At 38.6% G+C, this 8,909-nt stretch overlaps 1 non-coding gene across 1 annotated transcript; it reads left to right on the plus strand.

Annotated features, from left to right (window-relative positions):
* The first annotated feature begins 2,021 nt into the window (after nucleotides 1-2,021).
* LOC112761783 (small nucleolar RNA R71) lies at nucleotides 2,022-2,129 on the plus strand. Its single transcript, XR_003182160.1, has one exon. It is a non-coding gene; the product is annotated as a small nucleolar RNA R71 (small nucleolar RNA).
* Nucleotides 2,130-8,909: the final 6,780 nt, after the last annotated feature.

An 8,909-nucleotide genomic window follows, 5' to 3' on the forward strand; every position in this document is an offset into this window, starting at 1 on the left:
CTGGCGTTAAACGCTAGTCTGGTGCCCATTTCTGGCGTTAAATGTACAGAATGGTGCCAGACTGGGCGTTTAACGCCCATTCTGCTACTCTTACTGGCGTTTAAACACCAGTAAGCTCTTCCTCCAGGGTGAGCTATTTTTAATGCTATTTTTCATTCCGTTTTTTATTTTTCAGTTGTTTTTATGACTTCACATGATCATCAACCTAAAGAAAACATAAAATAACAATGGAAAATAAATAGATATAATTAAATAACATTGGGTTGCCTCCCAATAAGCGCTTCTCTAATGTCAATAGTTTGACAGTGAGCTCTTATGGAGCCTCACAGATAATTAGAGCAGGGTTGGGGCCTCTCAACACCAAACTTAGAGTTTGGTTGTGACCTCTCAACACCAAAATTAGAGTTTGGTTGTGGCCTCCTAACACTAAATTTAGAGTTCAAATGTGGGGGTTTTGGTTGACTCTGTATTGAGAGAAGCTTTTCATGCTTCCTCTCCATGGTTACAGAAGGAGAACCTTGAGTGTTGAATACAAGGTAGTCCTCATTCAACTTAAGGACCAACTCTCCTCTGTCAACATCAATCATAGCTTTTGCTGTGGCTAGGAAGGGTCTGCCAAGGATGATGGATTCATCCTCATCCTTCCCAGTGTCTAGGATTATGAAATCAGCAGGGATTTAAAGGCCTTCAACCTTCACTAGCATGTCCTCTACTAGTCCATAAGCCAGTTTCATTGATTTGTCTTCCATCTCTAGTGAGATTCTTGCAGCTTGTACCTCAAGGATTCCCAGTTTCTCCATTACAGAGAGGGGCAAGAGGTTTATCCCTGACCTCAGGTCACACAGAGCCTTCTCAAAGGTCATGGTGCCTATAGTACAATGTATGAAGAATTTTCCGAGATTCGGTTTCTTCTGAGGTAATGTTTGCCTCATTAATGCATTCAGTTCATTGGTGAGCAAGGGGGGTTCATCCTCCCAAGTCTCAGTACCAAATTACTTGGCATTCAGCTTCATGATTGCTCCTATATATTTAGCAACTTGCTCGTCAGTGATGTCTTCATCCTCTTCAGAGGAAGAATATTCATGAGAGCTCATGAATGGCAGCAGGAAGTGCAATGGAATCTTTATGGTCTCTGTATGAGACTTAGATTCCTTTGGTTCCTCAAAGGGAAACTCCTTTCTGTTTAGAGGACGTCCCATGAGGCTTTTCTCACTGGGACTCACGTCCTCCTCACTCTCTCCAGGTTCAGCCATGTTGATCATGGTTATGGCCTTGCACTCTCTCTTGGGATTTCCTTCTGTATTGCTTGGGAGAGTACAGGGAGGAGTTTCAGTAATCTTCTTACTCAGCTAACCCACCTGTGCCTCCAAATTTCTAATGGAGGATCTTGTTTCATTCATGAAACTTAGTGTGATCTTGGATAGATCAGAGACTATGGTTGCCAGGCCAGAATGGCTCTGTACAGAATTCTCTGTCTGTTGCTGAGAAGATGATGGAAAAGGTTTGCTATTGCCAAACCTATTTCTTCCACCATTGTTATTATTGAAGCCTTGATTAGGCATCTGTTGATCCTTCCATGAGATATTAGGATGATTCCTCCATGAAAGATTATAGGTGTTTCCATAGGGTTCTCCCATGTAATTCACCTCTGCCATTGCAGGGTTCTCAGGATCATAAACTTCTTCTTCAGAAGATGCTTCTTTAGTACTGTTGGATGTAGCTTGCAATCCATTTAGACTCTGGGAAATCATATTGACTTGCTGAGTCAATATTTTGTTCTGAGCCAATATGGCATTCAGAGTATCAATCTCAAGAACTCCTTTCTTCTGAGTTGTCCCATTGTTCACAGGATTTCTTTCAGAAGTGTACATGAACTGGTTATTTGCAACCATTTCAATGAGTTTCTGGGCTTCTTCAGGCATCTTCTTCAGATGAAGAGATCCACCTGCAGAGTTGTCCAATGACATCTTGGACAGTTCAGACAGACCATCATAGAATATGCATATGATGCTCCATTCTGAAAGCATACCAGAAGGACACCTTCTGATCAATTGCTTGTATCTTTCCCAAGCTTCATAGAGGGATTCGCCTTCCTTCTGTTTGAAGGTTTGGACTTCCACTCTAAGCTTACTCAATTTTTGAGGTGGAAAAAACTTTGGCAAGAAGGCATTGACCAGCTTTTCCCAAGAGTTTAGGCTGTCCTTAGGTTGTGAGTCCAACCATGTTCTAGCTCTGTCTCTTACAGAAAAAGGGAAAAGTATAAGTTTGTAGATCTCAGGGTCAACCCCATGAGTCTTAACAGTGTCACTGATTTGCAAGAATTCAGCTAAGAACTGATGAGGATCTTCCAATGGAAGTCCATGAAACTTGCAATTATGTTGCATTAGAGAAACTAATTGAGGCTTAAGCTCAAAGTTGTTTGCTTCAATTACAGGAATTGAGATGCTTTTTCCATCGAAGTTAGACGATGGTGTAATAAAGTCACCAAGTATCTTCCTTGCATCTCCACCATTGTTATTGGGTTCCACCATGTCTCCTTTTTTTTGAAAATTTCTGTCAGGTCCTCTCCAGAGGGTTGTGCTTTAGCTTCTCTTAGTTTCCTCTTAAGAGTCCTTTCAGGTTCAGGATCAACTTCAATAAGAATGTCTTTATCCCTGTTTCTGCTCATATGAAAAAGAAGAGAACAGAAAAGAAGAGAAATCCTCTATGTCACAGTATAGAGATTCCTTTATTTGAGTAGAAAAAGAGAAGAATAAAAGAATAAGGTAGAGAGGAGAATTCGAACTTATAGAGAGGGAATGAGTCCGAATTGCTAATGGAGGAGAAGTGTTAGTCTTAAATAGAAAAAGGTGAGGAGGGAGAAGAATTTTCGAAAACAAATTTTTAAATAAAACTAAAATTTTAAAATAATTAAAAAGAATTTTGAAAAAGTGGATGATGGTTTTCGAAAATTAAAAGTGAGAAAGTGGTTAAGTGATTTTGAAAAAGATTTTGAAATTGGCAATCAAAAAGATATGATTGAGAAGATATGATTGAAAAACAATTTAAAAAGATTTGATTTTTAAAATTAATGACTTGGCTAATAAGAAATTTAAAAGATATGATTCTAAAATTCAAATATTGAACCTTTCTTAACAAAGAAGTAACAAACTTGAATTTTTTGAATCAAATCATTAATTGGTAGTAAGGATTTTCGAAAATAGTGAGAGAAAATTGGAAAGGATTTGATTTTGAAAAGGATATGATAGAAAAAACATCATTTGGAAAAGATTTGATTTTGAAAAATTATGAAAATTTGAAAAAGATTTGAATTAAAAACAAAATCTCCCCTCCTGTGCCATCCTGGCGTTAAACGCCCAGAATGGTATCCATTATGGCGTTTAACGCCTAAAATGCTACCCTTTTGGGCGTTTAACGCCCTGGCGTTTAAACACCAGTTTTCCTTCTTCACTGGGCGTTTTGAACGCCCAACTTTTTCTCTGTAATTTCTCTACTGTATGTTCTGAATCTTCAATTCTCTGTATTATTAACTTGAAAAGACATAATTTTAAAAATTTTTGAATTTTTAATAATGAGAGATAAAAAAAACAGAATGAAACTAAACATGGAAATCAATATCAAAACAAATAATGCATGCAAGACACCAAACTTAGAAGTTTGTATACTAGGGACAATAACATCTTGAGAATACACATGAGAAACAACAAAAGACACAAAACAAGAGAATTTAAAGATCAGACCCAAGTAAATCATCAAGAACAACTTGAAGATTAATGAAGAATATAATGCATATATTCGAAAAATGCAAGAAAGTTAAAAATATGCAAGACACCAAACTTAAAATGTGACACTAGACTCAAACCAGAAACGCAGATTATTTTTGATTTTATGGTTTTATAAAATTATTTTGTATTTTTTGAAAATTAATTGGAAAAAGAAAAAATATGGAATTCAAAAATTTTTTATGAGAATTCCAGGAATCATGCAATGTTAGTCTAAAACTCTGGTCCAGGAATTAGACATGGCTTACTAGCCAGCCAAGCTTTTAGTGAAAGCTTCGGTCCAAATCACTAGACATGGCCAATGGCCAGCCAAGATTTAGCAGATCATTACATTCAATAGCAAGATTCATAGAAATCAACGAGCTCTTGTGATGATAAGTTGAAACCTCGGTCCAAAATTTTAGACATGGTTTCACAACCAGCCAGACTTCAACAAATCATCATGAAACTCTAGAATTCGTTCTTAAAAATTCTGAAGTCATAGAATAATTTATTTTTTTGAAAATTTTTCGAAAATAAAAATAATAAAAACAAAAAGCTTAAAATTAAAATAAAATTACCTAATCTGAGCAACAAGATGAACCGTCAGTTGTCCAAACTCGAACAATCCCCGGCAATGGCACCAAAAACTTGGTGCATGAAATTGTGATCTCAACTGCGCCAACAACTTGGTACGCACGATCATAATCTTAATTCTTTTTTACAACTCCGTACAACTAACCAGCAAGTGCACTGGGTCGTCCAAGTAATAAACCTTACGTGAGTAAGGGTCGATCCCACGGAGATTGTCAGCTTGAAGCGAGCTATGGTCATCTTGTAAATCTCAGTCAGGCAGATTCAAATGGTTATAAGGTTCTGATAATTAAAATATAATTAAAACAGAAAATAAGATAGAAATACTTATGTAATTCATTGGTGAGAATTTCAGATAAGCGTATGGAGATGCTTTGCTCCTTCTGAATCTCTGCTTTCCTACTGCCTTCATTCAATCATTCATACTCCTTTCCATGGCAAGCTGTATGTTGGAGGATCACCATTGTCAATGGCTACCATCCGTCCTTTCAGTGAAAATGGTCCAAATGCGCTGTCACCGCACGGCTAATCATCTATCAGTTCTCACTCATGTTGGAATAGGATCCATTGATCCTTTTGCGTTTGTCACTACGCCCAACACTCGCGAGTTTGAAGCTTGTCACAGTCATCCTATCCCAGATCCTACTCGGTATACCACAGACAAGGTTTAGACTTTCCGGATCTCAGGAATGGCCGCCAATAATTCTAGCTTATACCACGAAGACTCTGATCGTGAACCAGGAGGCTAAGAGATACACACTCAAGTTATTGCAGATAGAACGGAAGTGGTTGTCAGGCACGCGTTCATAGGTGAGAATGATGATGAGTGTCACGGATCATCACATTCATTAGGTTGAAGTGCGAGTGAATATCTTAGAATAAGAATAAGCTTGAATTGAATAGAAAAACAATAGTACTTTGCATTAATTCATGAGGAACAGCAGAGCTCCACACCTTAATCTAGGGGGTGAAGAAACTCCACCGTTGAGAATACAAAAGTGATGAAGGTCCAGGCATGGCCGAATGGCCAGCCCCCTAAACGTGTACAATGATAAAAGATCGATATAAAATAAGTCACTAAAAGTAGTTTTTATACTAAACTAGTAACTAGGGTTACAGAAAATAAGTAACTAAGTGCAGATAGTGCAAAAATCCACTTTTGGGGCCCACTTGGTGTGTGCTTGGGCTAAGCATTTAGCTTTACACATGTAGAGACTTCTCTTGGAGTTAAAAGCCAGGTTGCAGCCTGTTTGTGGCGTTTAACTTTGGTTTATAACCTGTTTCTGGCGTTTAACTTCAGAATAGGGTAAGAAGTTAGCATTTGAATGCCAGTTTGCATCGTCAAAACTCGGGCAAAGTATGACTATTATATATTGTTGGAAATCCCTGGATGTCTACTTTCCAACGCAATTGAGAGCGCGCCAATTGGGTTTCTGTAGCTCCAGAAAATCCATTTCGAGTGCAGGGAGGTCAGAATCTAATAGCATCTGCAGTCCTTTTTCAGCCTCTGAATCAGATTCTTGCTCAGGTCCCTCAATTTCACCTAGAAAATACTTGAAATCACAGAAAAATACACAAACTCATAGTAAAGTCAAGAAATGTGATTTTTGCATAAAAACTAATAAAAACATAGTAAAAACTAACTAATTTATACTAAAAACTACCAAAAAATAATGCCAAAAAGCGTATAAATTATCCGCTCATCAGCAGGCCTCTAAAATGGACTGGAATTCTGATTGGGACACACACCTTCTAATTACCTGGTCAGCACCACACCTCCATAAATATGGGTCATCCCATATATAATATTTAGACTTGCTTTTCAGCTTGTCTCTTTGATGCTTAGTAAAATTAGGAGGGAAAGTATGGCTAACTAGATAATTAGCTACAGGTGCATACCAAGAAACTACTTCAGATACTGCGTGCAAGCTATCAAATGGAAAAGCATCATTGATAGGAGTGGAGTCAGTCTTAATGTGCTCAAGGCGACTCAAGTGGTCTGCCACTAAATTCTGGTTACAACTCCTATCCTTAATTTCTAAATCAAATTCTTGTAGCAACAGTATCTAACGTATTAACCTTGGTTTGGACTCCTTTTTAGCTAATAAATATTTTAGAGCTACATGGTCTGAGTACACTACCACCTTAGTACCAAGTAAATAGGCTCAGAATATATCCAGAGCAAAAATAATAGCCAGAAGCTCTTTTTCAGTGGTAGTGTAATTAGACTGAGCGACGTCTAGGGTCTTAGAAGCATAAGCAATGACGAAAGGATCCTTACCTTCGCGCTGAGCCAGCGCTGCTCCTACTGCATGGTTGGAGGCATCACACATAATCTCAAATGGCTGGCTCTAGTCTAGTCCTCTCACAATCGGGGCTTGAATTAAGGCGATCTTCAGCTGATCAAATGCATTCATGCAGTCCTTACTCAACTCGAACTCAACATCTTTCTACAGCAGTCTGGATAAAGGCAATGCTACCTTACTGAAGTCCTTGATAAATCTCCTGTAGAAACCTGCATGGCCAAGAAACGAACGGACTTCCCTCATGGAGGAGGGGTAAGGTAAACTAGAAATGACATCTACCTTTGCTGGATCTACAGAAATACCAGTATTAGAAACAACATGTCCTAGTACAATACCTTGTTTTACCATAAAGTGACATTTTTCAAAATTTAAAACAAGGTTTGAACTAACACATCTGTCTAATACTCTAGCTAAACTATCCAAGCAAAGGCTAAATGAATCACCATATACGCTAAAATCATCCATGAAAATTTCCATACAGTTCTCAATAAGATCTGAGAAGATACTCATCATGCATCTTTGGAAAGTAGTCGGTGCATTACATAAGCCAAAAGGCATCCTTTTGTATGCATACGTTCCAAAGGGACATGTAAAAGTAGTCTTCTCCTGATCTTCAGGAGCTATATGAATTTGAAAATAGCCTGTATAACCATCTAAAAAGCAGTAATGTGAATTACCTGACAGGTGATCAAGCATCTGGTCAATAAATGGCAAGGGGTAATGATCCTTGCGAGTAGCTTGGTTGAGGCACCTGTAATCAATGCAAACTCTTCATGAATTCTGCAATCTAGTTGTTAGGATCTCTCCATACTTATTCTTTACTGTTGTGATCCAGACTTTTTGGGCACCACTTGTACTAGACTGACCCATTCACTATCTGAGATGGGGTAGATGATGTCTGCTTCAAGTAGCCTAGTCACTTCTTTCTTGACAACTTCTAAGATGGTGGGATTCGGTCTTCTTTGGGGTTGACAGACAGGTCTTGCTCCCTCTTCTAAAAATATTCTATACTCACAAACTTGAGGGCTGATGCCTACTATATCCGCCAAGCTCCACCCAATTACTTTCTTGTGTCTTCTCAGTACACTGAGTAGTTGCTCCTCCTGTTGGGAAGTGAGTTCCCTTGCAATGATAACTGAGAGCTTCTGATTATCCTCAAGGTAAGCATACTTGAGGTGGGGTGGAAGGGGCTTTAATACCAATTTCTGCTCATGGCTAGGCACTTGATCATCTAGAGCCAGTGATGGTTGTAACGTTTCTTCATCTTTTCCAAGGGGTGTCCCCACACTTGCATCTTGCTCCATGTGCCTCTCTTCCACTTCCTCCTGGTGAACTGCAGCTACCGTCTCATCAATAATGTCACACTGGAAGATGGAATAGTCTTCAGGAGGATGCTTCATAGCTTCATCCAGATTGAAGCTCACTTCTCTGCCATCTATCTCGAAAGAATAAGTTCTTGAGAAGGCATCCAGCTTGAATTTTAAATTCTTCAGGAATGGCCTTCCAAGCAGGATGGATGATGGTCTTCCTGAGTCATTAGGGGGCATTTCCAGAATATAGAAGTCAATAGGAAATGTGAGCCCCTTAATGCTCACCAGCACATCCTTAGCAATTGCAACCACATTGGTAATACTTTTATCTGCTAAAACAAAACGAGCTGCCGACCTTTTTAAGGGAGGGAGCCTCAAAGCATCATATACAGACAATGGCATTATACTAACACACGCTCCTAAATCACACATACAGTCAGGAAATTTCACACCATCTATAGTAATAGTAACTATGCATGGACCTGGGTCACTACATTTTTCAGGTATATCACCTACCAATGCAAAAATGGAACTATCTAGAGGAATAGTTTCTAAATTTTGTAATTTATCTTTATGCATGCACAAATCCTTTAGAAACTTAGCATATTTAGGAACCTGCTGAATGGCATCAAAAAGTGGAATGGTTACTGGTACGTGAAATCGTGATTATTCGTTCCCTGGCTACAGCGCCAAAAACTTAGTGTGGGAAAACGTGATCTCAAGACTTCTTACACAAATCTGCGTAACTAACCAGCAAGTGCACTAGGTCGTCCAAGTAATAAACCTTACGTGAGTAAGGGTCGATCCCACGAAGATTGTCGGTTTGAAGCAAGCTATGGTCATCCTTGTAAATCTCAGTCAGGCAGATTCAAATGGCTGTGAGGTTTTGACAATTAAAATATAAATAAAATATAAAATAAGATAAAGTTACTTATGTA

Source organism: Arachis hypogaea, chromosome 16 (assembly GCF_003086295.3).
Source record: "Arachis hypogaea cultivar Tifrunner chromosome 16, arahy.Tifrunner.gnm2.J5K5, whole genome shotgun sequence".
Taxonomy (NCBI): domain Eukaryota; kingdom Viridiplantae; phylum Streptophyta; class Magnoliopsida; order Fabales; family Fabaceae; genus Arachis; species Arachis hypogaea.